We start from the raw sequence: 18,494 nt of genomic DNA, 5'->3' as shown, positions 1-18,494 counted from the left end.
CAACATCTGCCTAGGGAATGGTGCTGCCCACAGTGGGCTGAATACTCCTATGCCAATTAACAATTAAGACAACCCTCCACAGACATGCCCACAGGCCAATATATCTGGACAGCCCCTCACTGTCCTTTCTCAAGTGATTCTAGGCTATGTCAGGTTGATAGTTCAAGAAAAAGGAGGATAAAGGTGTTGAGGTGCCCAGTACTGGAAATAGTTCAGGATTCTCTTCAAATTCCAGTGATATCTTAGCAGTCACCAGCACTGACCTTTATTCTCAAGTACCTTCCCTTTAGCCTAGTCATCTCAAAGTAGATCATATAACTAACAAACCATATAATAAGGTCTATATAGAACATTGCCTCATTCTTGAATACTATTTCTTTTGGAGGACACATAACCCTGTCTAAACACTACCAAGATGGGGTTATGTAGGTTCTAGACTTTAGCAAAACTCCCACCACATCTCTTTGGTGTTATGATCTAAGGAATCAGTGAAGACAGATATAGAGAGCCGAAAGGGTGACCATGTGAGACTTGACCAAGTGAGATATCATCTCTGAATCCTAGTGTCATGGCTTGTAAAGTCACTAGAACATGAGTTCTACATCAGCAGAGATCTTGTTCGTTTTGTTTATGGATGGAGCTTCAATATCTTGTACACTATTTGGCACATAGTAGATGCTCAATAAATATTTTTAGCTTACATATTTATTATTATTGTGTTCATATAAATGATGCATGTGTATGAGTATAGACGCCTGCGTGACACGTGTGTGGAAGTCACAGGACAGCTTTCAGAAATGGGTTCTTCTATTCTACCATGTAAGTTCCAGAGGTTGAACTAGAAAAAATAATAATAAAAAGAAAGGAAAAATACAAAATGTATGGTTCAAGTATTGAAGGGGAACCAGGAAGTATAGTGCAGCTAATCCCATGTTCAAGGGGTTAAGCAGAGTAAGAGAGTGGTGATTTGAGGGCAAGATACTACCAAATAGTGATGTCACATGCTAGTAGGATATGCTGAAGGAGGTGGAGGCAGAAGGATCATGAGTTCAAGTCCATTCTGGAACAGAGCAAATTCCAAGCATAGGTCCATGTATGGTGGTACATGCCTTTAATCCCAGAATTCAGGAGACAGAGCCATGCAGATCTCTGAGTTCAAGGTCAGTCTACAGAGCAAGCTTCATGATAGGCAAGCTTAGGTAGTGAAAGAGTTGGAAAAGAGGAAGCCAATGATAATAGAACAAGGGGGCCATGCACTATCCCCAGCAAGCAGTAGAACTCAACAGCTTCTGACTTGTGGCTCTGGCTTTAGAGTCAAGGATAGAAGACATTACTGGGACAATTGATGCTGGTTAGCTGGAGCTAAGAAACTAGTGGTAATTAAGAAGATGTGAACTCTTCTGGGAAGTGCTTTCAGAGAGCACAAAGAATCTGTGTTCCAGATAACGGAAGTTGTACCTTGTGCTGCAGCTGGACTTGGTAATGTGTAAGAGTCACCCAGGTGGTACTGGCTTTGAAGGTATGAAGGGGTCATGGAGAGCAGCTGAGGCTCAGCACTGTGAGAGACCAGGAAAAGCCACCAGTGAAGGTGCAGCCTCAGTTGCAGTTGACATCCCAGGACTGAAGAGGTCATACAAAGGATTTGGGGCTTGGCACCATGAAGAGAGCCTATGATAGTACCATGGGATAACCACCAAGAACAGCAGTGGCATTGGAGTGGTGTCAACAAGAGACTAGAGTACTACAGGGGCAGAGCTAGAGAAGTGACCCAAACCCTTTGGAGGAACCCAGAAGATCATTTGTGGACCCCAGACATTGGAACAAGAGGCTGTGAAGTTAAAGTTATCTTGGAGACTCCAAGATGTTAGAGATGCCAGAGCCACGGAATACCTGCCGAGGAAAGCTGTTAATAGAAGGTGGAACCAGCCCAGGAGAAAGAAGTTGTTGCTGTTGAATGCCAGATCTGCCAAAAGCAGTCAACAAGGATAAAGGGAGTTGGAGATCTGAAGAGTGCTTTGACATTGGACACGGAGACAAGGAGTTTGACAAATTGACTTTTGGTCTTGCTTTGGTCCAGTATTTCTTCACTGTGATGTTTTGGAATGGTAATGTACATCCTGTGATGTTGGGAGTATGTGATCTGCTTTTTTGACAGTTAAGTAATTAGATTAATTTCGAAAGAGACTGAATATTGGGCTTTTAGCATTGTTGAGACTGCTATAGACTATGGGACTTTTGAAGTTGGACCAAATGTATTTTATGCTATGGGTAGGTGTGGCCCCATAGACTCATGTGTTTGAACAAGCCTATGGGGGACAGAGAGTGGAATGTGGTAGTTTGAGTTAGCTTGGCCCAGGGAATAGCACTATTAGGAGGTGTGGCCTTGTTAGAGGAAGTGTGTCACTGTAAAGGTGGGCTTTGTTTATAGTGTCTAGAAACCCTAAGACATCGTGTTTTTGTAGTGATGAAATAAGCTATTGTATGCACAATGCATAGCACAGTCTCATATCCCAGATGCCAGTTATAGATAACCCTCAGTATCTATAGGTTCTATACCCAGAGAGCCAACTATTTAGGAACCTAAAATATTTATGGAAATATTGTACTTGGGAGTTGAGAAGATGGCTTAGTCAGCATAAATGCTACCCTAAGTGTGAGGACCAGAATCCAATACTCAGAACTCATGTAAAAAATTTTGGAGTGTATTACAAGCTTTGTAATCTCAGCACAGAAGAAGTAGAGATAGTTAATCTCACTGGATGCCAACCTAGCCTACTTGGTGAGCTCCACATCAGTTCTTTTGACCCTAGATAAAAAAACAAACAACAAAAAACCCCAAAAACCAACCAACCAAACAAAAAACCCAAACAAACAAGGTGCTCTGTGCCTAAGGATTATTAACTGAGGTTGTCTTCTGGCCTCTGTGTGAATGTTTACGCACATGTACAGTCATTCACAATTATATGTGTGCCCATGCACATTTTTACCCATACACACATATGCATACAGAAGACATACTGCACCTGTACTGAGTTAGTAAAGGCTTTTCCTTTTCATTTGTCTCTAACCAACATGCTACAACTACTTACCTAGTATTTAGATTGCACTTGGTACTCTGAGTAGGGTGGAGATGATTGAAAATGGGGGATGAACATAGGTTATAAGCAAATATTACGTCATTTACATAAGGAATGTCAGTATCTAAGGATTTCTTGCCTGCTGGACCCTTAGAGTCAATCCCCTGTAGATTCAGAGACAACTGGACCTGCATTATTGTATTTTAGACCTCTCCATATATTATTCTGTTGCACGGTTGCGAGGAGAAAACATACCCTTTAATGAACCAGGGCCTTTCAGAAAAGATCAGGGGCTCATATGGCTGAGCAGTTAAGAGAACATTCTGCTTTTGTAGAGGACCCAAAATAAAATAGGCTGTTATCACTGCTCTTGGTTATCTACTTAAAATCAATGGCAAGACCTTCCTGATAAAGACATGGCACACTTGGGTTAAAGGACATAAAAAAACCAAGTTGGTAATGACCAGGTATCTTTGCTGCTAGTTTTGATAGTACTGGAAGTCATGACCAATCATATTTGCTGCTAGCTTTTGATAGTACTGGACGGAAGCTACCGAGGAAAAGTGTGTATCAAGTCTCACCCATCTGTGAACTTTATGAACTACAAGTCTATTGATGCAATAGGGGCACAAATGTCACGGGGGTAACGAACCAAATGCTTTCTTACTGAAATTAAAATTCGCTCCACAAGAGGGAACACATGTCTGGTGCTATAAGTCTGGATAAGCACCCATGGCTGGGGAACTCACAGGCCCCAGCATTGAAGTTACTACTATTACTCTGCTAAATGGAGATACCAACATGTCTTCTACATTTCTGTCTCTATGCCTATAGATTAGTGCAGCCCTTCTCAGAGAAATCTCTGTGCAGCAGGTGGTTGATAATACATCTGATCAAAGTGCATAGATTAAGTGTCAGTGGAGTGCTCAGCTTCAAATAAGACACCCATACCACTCTTCCAAACCCTGCAAGGCTCGGGGGTCATCCTAGAGGATGGTGGAAAGATTGTGAGAGCCCGAGGTTAGGGAAGACCAGAACAACGCAGGGCCTTCTGACCATGTCAGGACTGCTCCACCAATAAACTCACAGGAGGTATGGTTGACTGCACAAGATCTGCATGAGGTCAAGCCAGACAAAGTGCAAGCACGGAGTGGGCAGGAGTTCAAGAAACTCCTCGCTCGAAACTGAAGGACTATTGACGGTTGATGGTCTTTGGGGGGAAGAAGAGTCAAGCTTTTCTTTTAAGACTGTGGCCTCTGGTAGGTCTAACAAGTTCCATTGAATGGTCCTACACCCATGAGTATCCCGGCAGCACAAATTAGAATCTGCAGGCTACATCTATAAAAAATAAAGTATGTGAAGTTAGGATTGAATAGGAAGGTAGGGGATGAATAGGGTGGGAGTGGGGGTAGATTTGATCAAAATGCACTGCATGAATTCTCAAAGAATTAATAAAAGTGTGCTGTTAAGATGTTAAAGGATGAAAAAATCAATCAATTTTTTTTTAAAGCCATAGCCAGGAACCTTGGCAAGTTCTAGGGTGACCTTGGGACTTGGGACATTGGATCTAGCCTGGCAGGCAGTCTTGCTGTCCCCTCCGAGTCTTCCACTGTTGAGGGGCACCCCAGCCCCAGTAAGGTAGACTCCCCACCTCTGACCCCAGCATGGGCTCTCCTGTCAGTGCAGAGGGTCTCTGTTGTGCTGCGACTGACAATAACGGTGATCTTAATGAATCACAGTGATGAATCAGTGATTGCAGGGGAGAAAAAAAAAACCTATGAGTAAGCTGATTGAAGTTACTAAAGCTCCTTTTCAGGGAAGGGTCTGGCATGGTTGGGGACGTCAGAATCCAATGGCAGATTTTTTAAGATGGTTCTGACAGTCAAACTGCAGAACACCCTTCTTTTCTATTCTTATCTCTGTCAGGGTGTGGGGGTCCCTCAAGGGCAGGGCCAGCATCTATCTATCTCCTTGCTTGCTGTTGTGTCTTTTAAGGCAGCATCTGCAACCAGGGTGAACTGTCAAGTCTGTAAGTGTGACATGGGGTGTAGGCATTAGTAAAAAGAGCAAGGCGCTAGAACTCAAACAGGATGCTGCAGGGGGAGCGCACAGATTTGTTTATGAATTCCAACTGTAAAAGAGCTTATAGAAATCGATTCCTTAAACTTGAGCTATATGAAGCCAATTACATTGGAAATGATCCCAGCAGACAACCCTCTTCCTGTGCTATGCAGTCATAGCTCCCGCAGCCTTTCTGGACAGAATCCAGCTCCCTGCAAGCGGGCATCACCATGCTGGGGTCCCTTCCTCAGAGAGCCTTTCCCCACTCGTAGAAGTGACACCTAATTTAATTGCAAATGCCCTTGATGAGCGCCCACATCCTCTGTGACGCTGCCACCCGTGTGTCCCCTTCTCTCTCAGGCAGAGAGCTAGAGGGAAAACCTACACCAACATTAATTGCAATTTAATACAGTTCACTGGGGACAAGGGTGAAGGGAATCAATTGTGTTTGAAAAACAATATGGGAACTGAAATAGGCGTTTGCTGAAAATTCTGGAATGGTCTGAAAAAAAAAAGTCTGTGTCAATTTCCTGCCCCCAGGTCAGGACTGTTTCTGATTCTATACAGTGTATCTCAAACTCTCCTGGTAACATGTTCTGTGTCTGTGCCAGACACAGGGGAACAGAAGTTACTGTATCAAGAGCCATGTCCTGGCCTAGGTATCTTTGTGAGTGGGTGGAGGGTGGACACAAGACACTTGATGGGTGGAAAGGTAAGGCAAGATTTGGAAAGTTGCTAAAGATGGGGGTGGGGGAGGGTGGGGTGTAGGGAATACCTCTTGTGTAAAAATCCAGGTGAGGCCAGTGGGGGGTGTTTGGATATGCAGCTGGTCTACAGTGATCTCCTCAGAGGGCCCTAGGAAACACTGGTTCAGAGAAGTTTCTCTAAGGTACAAAGGATCTTTCTGGACCCAATATGCAACAGGGCCTGTCTGCAAAACTGGAGTCTATTCTCTGCCAACTTAAGGACAGATGGCTCTGCCCAGTCGTCAGAGGAAGGATACCTGCAGAAGGGTGTGGAGTGGTTTCCTGTGGGGATTAGAATCTCTGAACAATCCGGGGAAGGCAAGTTATGTAGGACTGCTTCACCTGCAGAGCAGAGCCACAGGGGACACTGTTCCTGACGGGCGCATGCATAAGCCCAGATGGCAGCACCCTCATGGAGAGACTCAGACATAGGACACAGGCCAGCAAGGAAGGGTCCCTCAGCCTCAGGCCCAATCTAGGGGCTCAAGACAACTCTGGTGCCTGTCCCTTGTTACTTTCTAGAACCTCCCTTTTCTCTGTCTCTTTCATTCATTGGTCAGCCTACACACACACACACACACACACACACACACACACACACACACACAACACAGACAAGCAAGATATAGTGTCAGCTACACTGGCCCAATTGATCTGGCTCTGGACTGCCATTTGGGGCTAGAAAACTCTTCATTGAGGAGGGTTGTGAGTTTGATAGGTTTTATACAGCTTGTTAATATCATCCTGAGACAATCTAAAATGTATCCAGGTATTGACAGCTGACTCCTAAGGAGGGGCTGCTCCTTCCTCTTCTAGTGGCCGAGAATTATATTTCCCTCTCTCTTTTTTAATTGTATGTGTCACAAGAACTTCCAGTGTCACTTAAGTTCTGTTGTCAATAAAGGATCATCAGGAGGGGCTGGCATTTCTCCACAGCTCTTACATTTCACTCTTGCTGGGTGTGTTTGCTTTGAATCCAACTAAATGCAGTCTGACTTCTGGCTGCTGCTTCTAGAGATGACAGATTTGACACGATATTGAATTTAAGTTTTCAGTAGTTTGCCAAGCATCATTCAGAAAATAGGGTCAAACCAATCCACTGGCTACAGCCCAGGGATTTCCTTGGAGCAAGGAAGGTCTCAGTAGTAGGTCATGACAGGCTGCTACCTGCTCTTTCTCTCGCCTTCACACCCACTAGCAGCTCCAGGTGCCTCTTCCTCTATAATGATTCCTGCTCAGTGTGTCTGACCAGCCCCTCTCTTTTGATCCTGGCCCAGTTACCACTGTCTCTTCCTTGGTTTCCTGCCTTGACAAGCTCACGGGTAGTCCAGTTTTCCATTGCTCTGGAGTGCTATGAAGAAAGGAAGAAAGCCAGGTGCTGGGTCGACAGCTCAGTGGGTAAAGCATTTGCCATGTGAACGCGAGAACTTACGTTTAAATTCCCAAAACCCATGTAAAGCCACACAAAGTCGCATGCATCCATGATCCCAGCATCATATGGGCAGAAAAGAGGCAAGCGAGTCGCCTCCTCAGAACCTCTTGGGCCATCAGTGGGGAACAACAGAAAAAAGAGCCTGTGTCAAACAATGGGGGAAAGTAAAGACTGATAACACGAGGCTGACCTCTGACGTCCATATGTGTGCCTCGGCGTGCACTCACACACATATATACAAACACATCATATACACACAACAACAACAACAACAACAACAAACCAAAATAAAAATATATGTCAGATCACGTCTCACTGGTACCAATGGCTTCCCATGTATGCTGCACGCAGGCGAAGTTTACATGTCCCTTCCACGTTGTTCATGGCCCCTTGCTTCTGCCTTCTGAAGGGGTGTCTTTAAGTCGAAACTTAAAGAACCAGAGGCTGGACACACAGGGCTCAGGAAATGCGGTCAGGAACCAGTATAGATGTCACCTAGATCCCTATGACCCTCCTATGTTCCTCAGTCTCTCCATCACTAGTTTCCTGTAGCCCTTTCGCTCCCACGAGGACCAGGCTACCATGAGCAATATGATTTCTGCGATTAGGGATTTGCTTCTTTGCTTGGGTCCCACTGACCACAGCCTGGAACCCTGGCTTCTCTAGGGCAAAGGACAGGCGCTGCTAGTAGGAGGAACTATGACCCATATGCAAGATGGGAGAAGGAAGAGCTGATGAATTCCTTACTCTCTCCATTCCCAATGACAATTTCCAAGACTGGGCTGCGGTGCTTGAAAACAGAGCATCGTTCCAATGAGACTGATGCGTTAGAAAATAGCTATGCACTGTTCGAGTTTAGCTTTTGCTTGCACCTGGTTTCAGCAGCGAGTAACAGTGGATATGCTCAGAGGAAGCTGTTCGACTGAACAGTGTTGCGCAGGAAATACACAAAACTGACCCCGAGTCCTTAAAATGTCTCCTTCCTTTTTCAGTACACAGGATGCTATGTCACTGCTTCCTGAGGTTAGTCACATGGTGGAAGGTGGCTATCTCAGAGGCACATTAAGATAACAACAAAACACATGATATTTATTTGAGAAACACGCCAGCTGCCTCAGTTTACCTCATGGTTTAACAGTTGCAGCATTCACAGCTGGTCCGATGCCACTGTCTTTCTGCCTCATCACAGTCATTTATAAGGTGACACTTGTCACTGGCCTTTGTTCAGTGGACCTTTCTGCCAAGCAAGTTGCCATGTTTCTTGTCCTATCTATTTTTAGACCACAGGTGACTTGTAAAACTGTGCTACTGTTCGGAACACCAGGGTTTCCTGCTCACAACACTTGCCACATCTTGCCCTGTGACTTTTTGTGAAGTTTTGTGGCATGGGGCCTTGAGGGACACACACCCTGCATTATTGTGTAACCCCTTACACTCCACCTGACCACTCTGAAGACTCCATGTGCCACGGTAACTTGGGGGAGTTCCTCATGGAGCATTAGGGCGGCTGAACACTGTGCATGGGATATTCTTCCTCCCTCTTGCCTTTCCTTACTCTCGCTCTTGCCTGGGACTATACAGCTTTCCCTCCCTTCCCTGCCTTATGTGCCACACAAACCTGTAAGCTTTGCCTCCGCCTCTGCTTTTGAGAGACCCTAGGCTGGAAGAGTGACTCTGCACAGGGATAGCTGTGAACTCATAACTCTGTCAAGGACCCAGGCTTGGTGCAGCTGAGGAGCAAGAAGAAGCAGCGGGGTTTGTGTCTAGGGTGTGAGAAGAGACGTTGCCAGAAATAAGGTTGGAAAGGAAGGGAGGGTGAGACCTTTCCAGACTCGGACGAAGCCTAGAAGTCAAACTGTGCACAGCGCAAAGGTATAGATGGGTACAGGTTCTGGGAAGTATGTGGCTTGATTTTATTTGTTTATTGATGTTTTGAGGCAGGACACACTGGCCACAAACTCACACTGTTAAATCCTCCTGCTGCGCTCTCTTGGATGCTGAGATCTCAGATACAAGTCACCATACCTGGCTTTGGTTTACATTTTAGGAATAATCGGTTTGGTTGGGCCTTGGAGCTGGGAGACACTTTCTAGTGGTCTGAATGGAACTGTCTCCACTGTGCTCAGATGTTTGAAAATTTGATCTCCAGTTAGTGGAGCTATTTAGGAAGGTTCAAAAGGTGTGGTTTTGCTGCAGGGAGTATGTCACTGAAGACAGGCTCTGAGAGTTGAAGATTCCTTGCCACTTCTGGTTTCCTTTCTCTGCTTTCCTCTTGCAATTGGGAATGTGAGCGGTAAGCTTTAGGCCTCATCTGCCCTGTTTAGAGCTCACTGCCACACTTTCTTGCTATCATGGGCTCTAACCCTCCGAAACTGTAAATCCCAACAGACTCTTCCCTCTATAAATTGCCTTAGTAATAGTGTTTAATAGCAGCAGCGCCAAAGCAACTAGTGTGTTCCTCATGTCCAGGTGGGAGATGGAAGAGTCTGTACCTGGGGCAGAAATCGTGACTAGGAAACAATGTAGAAACTGTTGTCCCTGGATCTGGGGAGGAAGAGGGCACTCTAGGGACCTACAGATGAGTTTTGTGCGTTTCGTTAATGTCAGTTCCTATGCAGATCATTATTCATTATAGAGACAAAGAAAAAGGCTTTCAAATGAAACTCAATATTCTTGGGAGGCAAAGGACCATCATCATAATGGTCACAATGTTTGCAAAAGCATACAGCTTTTTCTGTGTGTGCGCGTATGTGCGTGTATGTGCGCATATGTGCACGCACACATAGAATGATGTGAGGGAAGGCTCTTGCTTCCAACTCTCCCTTTAAGGGAACAATAGCCACAACATAAAATAGTACAGTTACATTCAGAGCTTGTTCTGAAACAAGGCCAGAGAAAAACGAGACTAATCACATGGGGGAGGAAGCTACCTTGGGGGCAGATTAAGACAGTGAGTTATTACTGTAGAGTCTGATTCAAAACCACTAAAATCAGAACTCCCAGTTACGAGTTAGGGACTATACTTAAAATGGCTCTCTGTTTCAAGTGGGACATGGGAGCCAGGATGGAGATTGATTTAAGTTAATTAAATCTAGGGCTTAATGAAGTGTTTGTTCTCGGATACACACTGCACCCTTCTTGCATGGCTAATATAGGTCTGAGTACACAGCATGATTGCGTTTAGGAGCTTAAAGTGGGAAGGAGGTGTGGGTGTCCATTGGGCCTATGGACACAAAGGTGTTTTGAGCAGGGGGTCTCAGAGTGGAAGATGAATGACTTATGTGGGGACAGAGTCCCTTCTCAGGAGAGTTAGAGTAGGGAGAGCTGGTTTCTAGTCTCCTCACCCACCGCCTCTCACTTGACCCTGGACAAGTGACCATCCCAAAGGACTTCATCTTCTTGTCACATGGCACACCTTGGATGGCTCTAGCCCATGCTTCATTTCCATTTGCGTCTCAACAGTCAGCCATGCCAGGCCAGTGCCATGTCCTGAGGTTTCCCGGGTGCTGTCGTGAGCGTTTGGTGTGCGTTAACTCACCGAATGCTCAGTGAGCTCTTAGATGGAAGTTTGGGCAGCCTGGGGAGCGAACCGGCGTAGAGAAGGGATAGAGTTGCTCAGGCGGCATGGATGGTAACTGCTGGGGTGCAGAAGGGTACATCTTCACGTTTGCCTCCTCTAGGGACAGGTTACCAGAACCTAACTGCCATGATCTCAGTTTTCCTCTCCATACAATATACACATTCATCTCTGCCATGACTTTCTTCCTCAAGAGAAAAGGCCACAATGTCAAGGCGCTTATAGGGCTTCACGGACAGACCTGCTGTGCCACCAGTGGAGGCTGAACCCTCCAGCCTTGCCCCTTTTATTTCTTTTACCCAGGCTCACATGGCCCCTCCATCAAAGGACCTAGGTCAAGCTGGCCACTGGGCGTCACTATCAAGTGTTGTGACTTAGAGGATGCCTCAGCTCTCAGAGTATATTAGTGACTTAACTTGTGGTGACCCATTTCTTAGCAACAAGCAACTTAAAGAAGGAAGGGTTGAGTTTTGCTCAGAGTGTGAGTGGTTGTTCAAGGCTTCCACAATTTCTATTCTCCCTTACGGGCAGTTGGATCTCTAGTTTCACAGGGACAAGAGCAAGTGTGTCTTAGTTCCTTTTCTGAGCATCTTCCTATTGAGCACAAGTTGGAAAATACACCAGCTTCGGACCAGCCAGCCAGCTTGTGTCCACATTCTGGCTCTACGACAGTGGGCTTTCTGGAGCCACACACAGTGCAGGACCTTAGGCTCTTCCCTCTGAAGGTACAGTGACCATGCTAACGTGATGCCTCCTCATGCCCATCCTCTGTGGCATAACTCAGTGGAGATCTTTTACTGTGGCTCTGTCTTGGCTTTGGGAGAGTGGATATTGGTTAGTGAGATAAACTAAAGCTTCAATAAGTCCTGTTGTCTTCTCTTTGTAGACTCTACTGTCATTCCCATGAGGTCATGGTAAGCCTGTGCAGGGTGAATGATTTATACAACTTTGGTATCTGTCATCCCAGTTACTCAAGGTTGAGCAGCACACAGTTAATGTCCATGGCCGCCAAGTCCTCAAACCCCTAAACTGACATCAAATGTGGAGGGCAGCTCATCCCAGAGAGGCCATTGATTTCACCCTTCAGATCTGGGAGCTGACTAAACATGTCCTGCTGTCCTCCGGCGAGGCTTATGGGGTCGTCCAAGACAAAGCACTTCTATTGCTAATAGATGACCAAAACAGCCAGAGAAGGGACTTTAAAAATTGGCAATGCTATTCCTTTATGACAATTTTCCTTTCTTTTGCTCTGGGATGCAATGGGCAGGAGCTGTTATTTTATGCACACGTGCACGCACACACCTACGCTCCTCATACAGACATTTTTGTAGTGATTCACTCGATGAAATTCTAAGGGGAGGAGCAGAAACTCTAAGGGTCTACATCTTCCCTTTGTCTCCCCTCTCCTCTCCCAGTCCATTTACTTTAATAAAAATCCAATATGCACTCTAAATAAACAGGTTGTATTTGTTTAAGACAAGCTTTCTGCTGGTGCCAAGAATCTACTTCTTCATGTGTATGGGTATATTTGTCTGCATGTGTATACGTGCATTTGCGAGCCATTGTGCAGTCGCTGGGATTTGAACTCAGGACCTCTGGAAGAGCAGTCGATGCTCTGAACTGCTGAGCCATCTCTCCAGCCCAGACTCTACTTCAACAGCTGAGCCAGACCATACATCCCTGCTGCAGGCTTCTTCCTCCTGAACAGTGGCTCCTCCGTGCTTCAGACCCACACTTGGTGCACATGCGTGGCTTCTGTGGTAGCCATGGACATTTACCTAGGGAGTTTCCAAGACATCATCTAGAGGTCATGGGAACCCATGTCACCTCTGTTTCCTCACTTGCAAAGAGAGTACGTGAGGATAATGTAGTCTCACAGACTTCTCCGTGAATTTTAATGAGCTCGTACAGCTTCAGCTCAGCCTTGGAGATGGAGCAGACAAAGGCTTTGGTACACGTTAGCTCCTATAACGAAATACTTGGTAATATGGAAAAAGAAGTCCTAACTAGCATTTATTTCATACTTGGCATGTCTCACCATTTTAAATACCTTTTTCTAGGTCTTCTCATGTATTTATTGCACTTTGAATTCCATGGCAGCTCTCTGAGAAGATAGTGCTATATTCCCAATTTATGGATGAGAAAACTGAGGCACAGCAAATTTAAATAACTTACCCAAGAACAGACAGCTATGAAACCACCATATTGTTTTCTCCATTTTAGTTATTCATCTATCTTTCTCATCAAGGATCGAAAGGGCAATGAATTTTTGCCTTCATGAGCTTAGTACAGTGCCTGTCAAACAGACTAATTCAGTGGTGGAGGAGGCCAGGGGATGGTGGTCTTTTCTGTCTTCACACACACCCCTTTGAGGCAGGGGTCTGGATCGCCTAATCTCTGCACCTTCTGCTACTGAATCAGCCGGGTTGGACAGATGGCACTTTGACGAGGAGGCACAGGCTGATTCTCGGCCTGGCATCCACACTCTGGGCTCTGCACATGCTGTCTTACAATTCAGCTTGACTCAAGGCACAGGGGTGGGGCTGGGGGCTCAGCAGCTTGGCGTAGAAAGCAGTATTTAATAATGCTATCATGCTTCCCTGTCCTCGTGGGATTGTAGTGACATCCGGCATTTAAAAAGAGTGACACGCTTCAATTGCTATGCATGACCCATGCCTGGCATCACAGTGACTCCTGGCCCCAGAGCACCTGCATTTTCTAGTGACAAACAGCTTACAGGGATCAGGGGACTGATGGCTTTGTGCAAAGTTGTCCTCCTGGACCCTTCTCAGCTCTCTGTAGTGCGGTTGTTCTACCCGCCCGTCAGAGTATAATTTTCATTAAATATTAAAGAGCTGTTTGTTAAAATAACGTCGTCATGGTAACGGAGTTGGGTGGGGGTGCGGGAACAGCCTAGCGCTGCCCAAATTGCAGCATATTAATCAAGTGCTTTGCACTCCGCAGTGAGCGTCCCTTTGAGCTGTCTGGTGACAATAACTCTAGAGGATCCGGGAACTTTTGCAGCTGCTGGTGCCAAAGACGCAGGCTGTCTTGAGGTCCTGGGGCTGAGTTGTGCCTGTTGGATGGATGGATGGATGGATGGATGGATGGATGGATGGATGGACAAATGAAGGAATGCTGGAAAATAAATTCTAGCTGTTTGTGTTAGAGCTGTTTCTGACAGATCTTCTGTTTTTCATTTGCCCTTTTATAGTGGGAAGGAGTTTTGCCAGAAAGTTGGGGAAAAGGAGCCAGGAAAGCAAATCAGGGGGTGGGGGCACTGCTTCTTTTGCTCATAGGGAGAGCAAGTGGCAGCAACGGAGAGGCAAAGTAACGAAGCTTAAAAGCAGGCTGCCTGGGCCAAACCCTAGCTCTGTGCATCTCAGGAGTGACTCGCTCTCCCAAACCTGTACTTCCACTACGTCAGAGACCCACAGCTGTGTTGGCTTTGTATCTGAGGACACCTGAGAGGTGACAAAAGGTAGCCTCACATCCCAGCCACCCAACCTTCTGCTGGCTTGGTTTGACTATGGGTACCACAAGTCTGGCTGCAAAGGTCATCAAAGGTACCACCGAAGGACTATTCCAAGGTGTCTTTGAAAGAGCCCAGTGGGTCCTGTTAACTGTCCAGGTATTTCTGAGGTCAGTATGTTCTCCTTGGAAGGGGCCTGATGGTGGTCATATACCATATTTTGGTGTATGAGGGTGTCTACCAAACAGTCATGGACTAGAAGGTTGGGCTCCAGGATTGCACTGTTTGCAAGGTAGGGCTTTTAAGAGGTGTGGCTTAATGAAGGTGATTCGGTCACTGGGAGTGCCACCCTTGGAGGAGACGAGTTCTTTCAGGAATTTTATTAGTTCTAGGGAGAATAAGGCAACATAATGAAAATGAGCCTGACTTGTTATATATCTCTTCCACACTTGCTTCTAACATCCACCAAGAAGTCATATGGGTTAGGGCACTTGGTCTTGAACTTCTGGTCTCTAAAACCATGAGCTAAATAAACCTCTTTTCTTTGTGCATTATCCAGACTCAGATTTTTTTTGTTATAGCAACTGAAAATGGACCGATACACAATTTCCATAGAGGAATCAAGTTTTCATTTTTTGTTTTTCAGTTATAAACACAGGCAAACATTTTTAGCTCACATTACACACACACACACACACACACACACACACACACACGCACGCACGCACGCACGCATGCACGCACAGACAGACATTGCTGGTTCCTGTTAAGAAGTACAGGAAAATAAAGACAAAGTAAAAGGAGATATAAGGCTTCCCTCTCTATATACCCCAAAGTGAGTTGCAGGTATCTGGGGGGGGGGGGATTTGTCCTCTGAGTGCCCCCTGCAGTCTTGTTCTCTGTGTACCCCAGCCCCATTAAAGCCTTCACTAGCTGATTTCTGTCTGCTGTCTTAGATTTCCTCGGCAGCTACCTGCTGCACCCAAGGTCTTTTTCCTTGCCTTTCAATTCTTTACCTGGCAGAGAAAATGAACCTAATCAAGACTCTTAGATGGTAAGAGGGAGGAGGCAGGAATTGGACATTGAGCCACACCATGTTCCTGGGGCCAGCGGCTGGTAACTGACTTTGGAGCAGGATCAGAAACAGGAAGGACCACAGAAAGGAGACAGCAGGGAAGGTGCACACCCAGTAGACCATACACAGCGTCTCCACATCGGAGAATGACCTTAGAGTGAGTAACTACATCCTGGTTCCACCAAGCAATGACAACAGAGCCTCTGACTATAGTTCCGGCTTTACCTCTGAGCCATACAACACCGTGGGTGAGCGTGTGACCGCAATGAGATCATTGCTGTGTCTGGGCACAGCGACAGGCAGCTTTATACCAATCACGGAATCCTTATGACCCTGTCCCCATTTATCAGATGAGGAGATGGAAGCACAGAGGGGCCAGCAACTTGCCCAAGGCCACAAAGCTAGTGGAGAGCCTGGGCTAGAATGTGGCAGGTACCCTGCTCTTCTTCACGAATCATCTCTCCTTCTACCCCCTTCACCACTTTATTTGACCACCATTTGCTGAGCACCTACTATGTGTCAGGGCCTGTGCATGTAAGGGCACAGTTATCCTCATGGCTCAGCTTCAGCTTTAAGGATGTCATGGGTCATGGCTTGGAGTCACTGTACAGCCCATTTCCTCTGATTTCCCTTTCTTTCCTCTCCACTTTCTCCTCAAATAGTGTCCAGGACTTCCCATCACTACTCTGAGGGCACAAAGGCTGGTCACTGGTACTCCTACTTGACCTTGGACTCACTCTTACCATCCTTACTTGGGTCTGGAGTCCAGCTTTTCTCCTATCTGGCGGGTAGGGGTTTGGTCGCCTGTGTGTGCAGGATAAGTCTTGCCCCTGTAGAGGGACCCAAGCTTCTGGGTAAAGTCCATTTTATATTTTCTGGTATCTATCTATTTGGGACTTACCCACATATTCCCTTAATCCTCCTGTGGCCTGGGCATTAGGGGACACCTCCAGCCCCCCCTTTTTTACATGCTCCCTAGGCCTTTTCTTTCACTCTGTGCAGTTAGGATGTTAGACCAAACCTTCTGATGGTGTGACTAGCAGGAAGTTCTTTGGGTAGCTCTGCTGTAGGAGGGGCCACAGCTGAGCCATTCCCCAGAAAATCTCCCATCATGCTTTGTGTACTCTTCATCCATCACGTATACCAGGTGTTTAGGATTACAGATGTGCACGTGGGCTGCCCGGCATCAGGAAAGACGCTGGGTCTCCTTACTCAGTAGTCGATGCAGAGGCCATTGGCCTTATTCTCAGCCTCCAGCCTCTCCCTATACATTCTGTCTCTCGAAGGTTCTAGATTATCACAGAAGAGAGTGAAAAAACACGACTTGACCAAAGTTTCCCACCTCAGCATTTTCCATGGACATTTGTCTAGCCACTCCTTGAATTCTGCCCACTGACAGGTACCTCACTACTGACCCAAGTTTTTCACAACATTTGTGCCTATCTCTTGTCAGGGAGTTTTGCATAGGCCAAGTCTTCAACAGTGCTTCCCTTCCCCAGAGCTCTTATCATAGTTAGTTCTTTAGGGCTTTGCCTATTAGCTAAGGCAGGTGCTACACACTCTGTTCTAAGAGAAATTTTTTTTTACCTGAACATAACTCTAAAAATATGTCCCTGGTCTGAGTTGCTGTCATCTGCATAGAGAGGGAGCGCCAGCCACCTGCAGGCTCTTGGCTTCTAGGGAAGCCCTGGCCGGAAGCCAGCACCTTCTGGGAGGTTTACACCTGGACGCTTGGCTCTGTGCGTGTCCAGGTGCCAGTGGATGGAAGGAAACAGAGTTGCAGGGTTGGCTTTCCCATGGCTCCCACACTTTCTTGACAGCAACCTGGGCCAGGTGCAGCCACAGTATCACTTACCAGTGTCTGCGAGTTCCTTACATCTTGCAGCCGGATTCCCAGAGCAGCCACTGCATGGGGACCTGCAAAGAGAGAGTCGGTGTGAGAAGCAGGGCAGAGCAAACCAGGTATCCTAGCAGGACAGAGCCCTTGGGAAACTGGGATGGAGGTGGGAAGGGAGAAATGAACCCCTTTAAGGACCCAGGCGTTCATCAAAGCAACTTCACAATCTCTGGGCTTTGTGGCAATTCTGAACCAGAGAAAGAAGAGAAATAACAAAACAGTGGTGGTGGAAGGGGAGGGGACGCAAACTCTGGATGAGTCAGCAGTGAGTGTGACAAAGGCAGATGGCTTGGGTGTGGAACAGGGCTTGGGCTTCTCTAACCTCACCCAGAGTCTCCTCAAATCATCCCTGTCCATTGCCCGTAGCTGGTTGTGCAGAGTCTCTTTATGGTACCAGCAAAAAGGGGAGGCTCACGTTCAGGTTTCAAGCAGAAAAGATAATGTAGTCCTTAAAGCAAAAGGCCCTGAAGCCCTGCGTGCTTTGAAAATTCCTCTGGAGAGCTGTGGCTGGCAGAACAGGGCCTGGGGGTATGTGTGGGGGGGGACTCTGCTGATGTGTATGGTGAGTTGAGCCAGCCAGTGGGGGCACCTTGTGAGCACATGTGGGCTGCTTGCTCCCCACGGCTAGGATCCTCAAAACCAAACGCAAGGGTTTTGCATTTGTTTGGTTTTTGTTTTTTGCTTCTTTGTTTTTTCTTGTTTCCTTATGAACTCTCAAGTGAACTGAAGTTTCTCTGTTCTCACAGGGACACCTTTGGACCCTGGACAAGAGAGTCGTCAGGGTTGTAGTTAGTGTTTACTGAGTCTTTACCACGCTCCCCGCACTTGCTCTTGACACACCTGAGCAGGATTCTTGCTGTTCAGACGTGTTTCTTTGAATAGCAAAGAGCGAACTCACACCTCGAAAGCCTTGCTTGGAAGGCAGGCTCAGGGTTGTGGATTCAGAAGTTGCATTTTAAAAAGAGCCATAGGCGACTCAGGGACACAGGCTGTAAAACGTGCTTTATTATTCTCCCAGTCATGGGAGGAAGTCTCTGGCCATCTCCAGGTGAGGTCATGAGCCACTGAAGTCACAGTTGGGCATTCAAACCATTTCCACTGGCTTTTGGAAACTGCATTCCTTTCTACCACAGTATCTGTGTGTGTGTGTGTGTGTG

The 18,494-nt window shown here is 46.5% G+C and overlaps 1 protein-coding gene across 1 annotated transcript in view; it reads right to left on the bottom strand.

Moving 5' to 3' along the window:
• The window catches only part of ZHX2 (zinc fingers and homeoboxes 2), a 145,501-nt gene that overhangs the window by 58,499 nt on the left and 68,508 nt on the right, over positions 1-18,494 (bottom strand). The window contains exon 2 of the mRNA XM_080909445.1: positions 17,296-17,357. The gene's annotated coding sequence lies outside the window, so the exon portion shown is untranslated. The remainder of the gene's footprint in view (positions 1-17,295; positions 17,358-18,494) is intronic.

Source organism: Micromys minutus (assembly GCF_963924665.1).
Source record: "Micromys minutus genome assembly, chromosome: 33".
NCBI classification, from domain to species: domain Eukaryota; kingdom Metazoa; phylum Chordata; class Mammalia; order Rodentia; family Muridae; genus Micromys; species Micromys minutus.
Note: the sequence above shows the minus strand (reverse complement) of the source record. Positions and strands in the feature narration are given on the sequence as shown.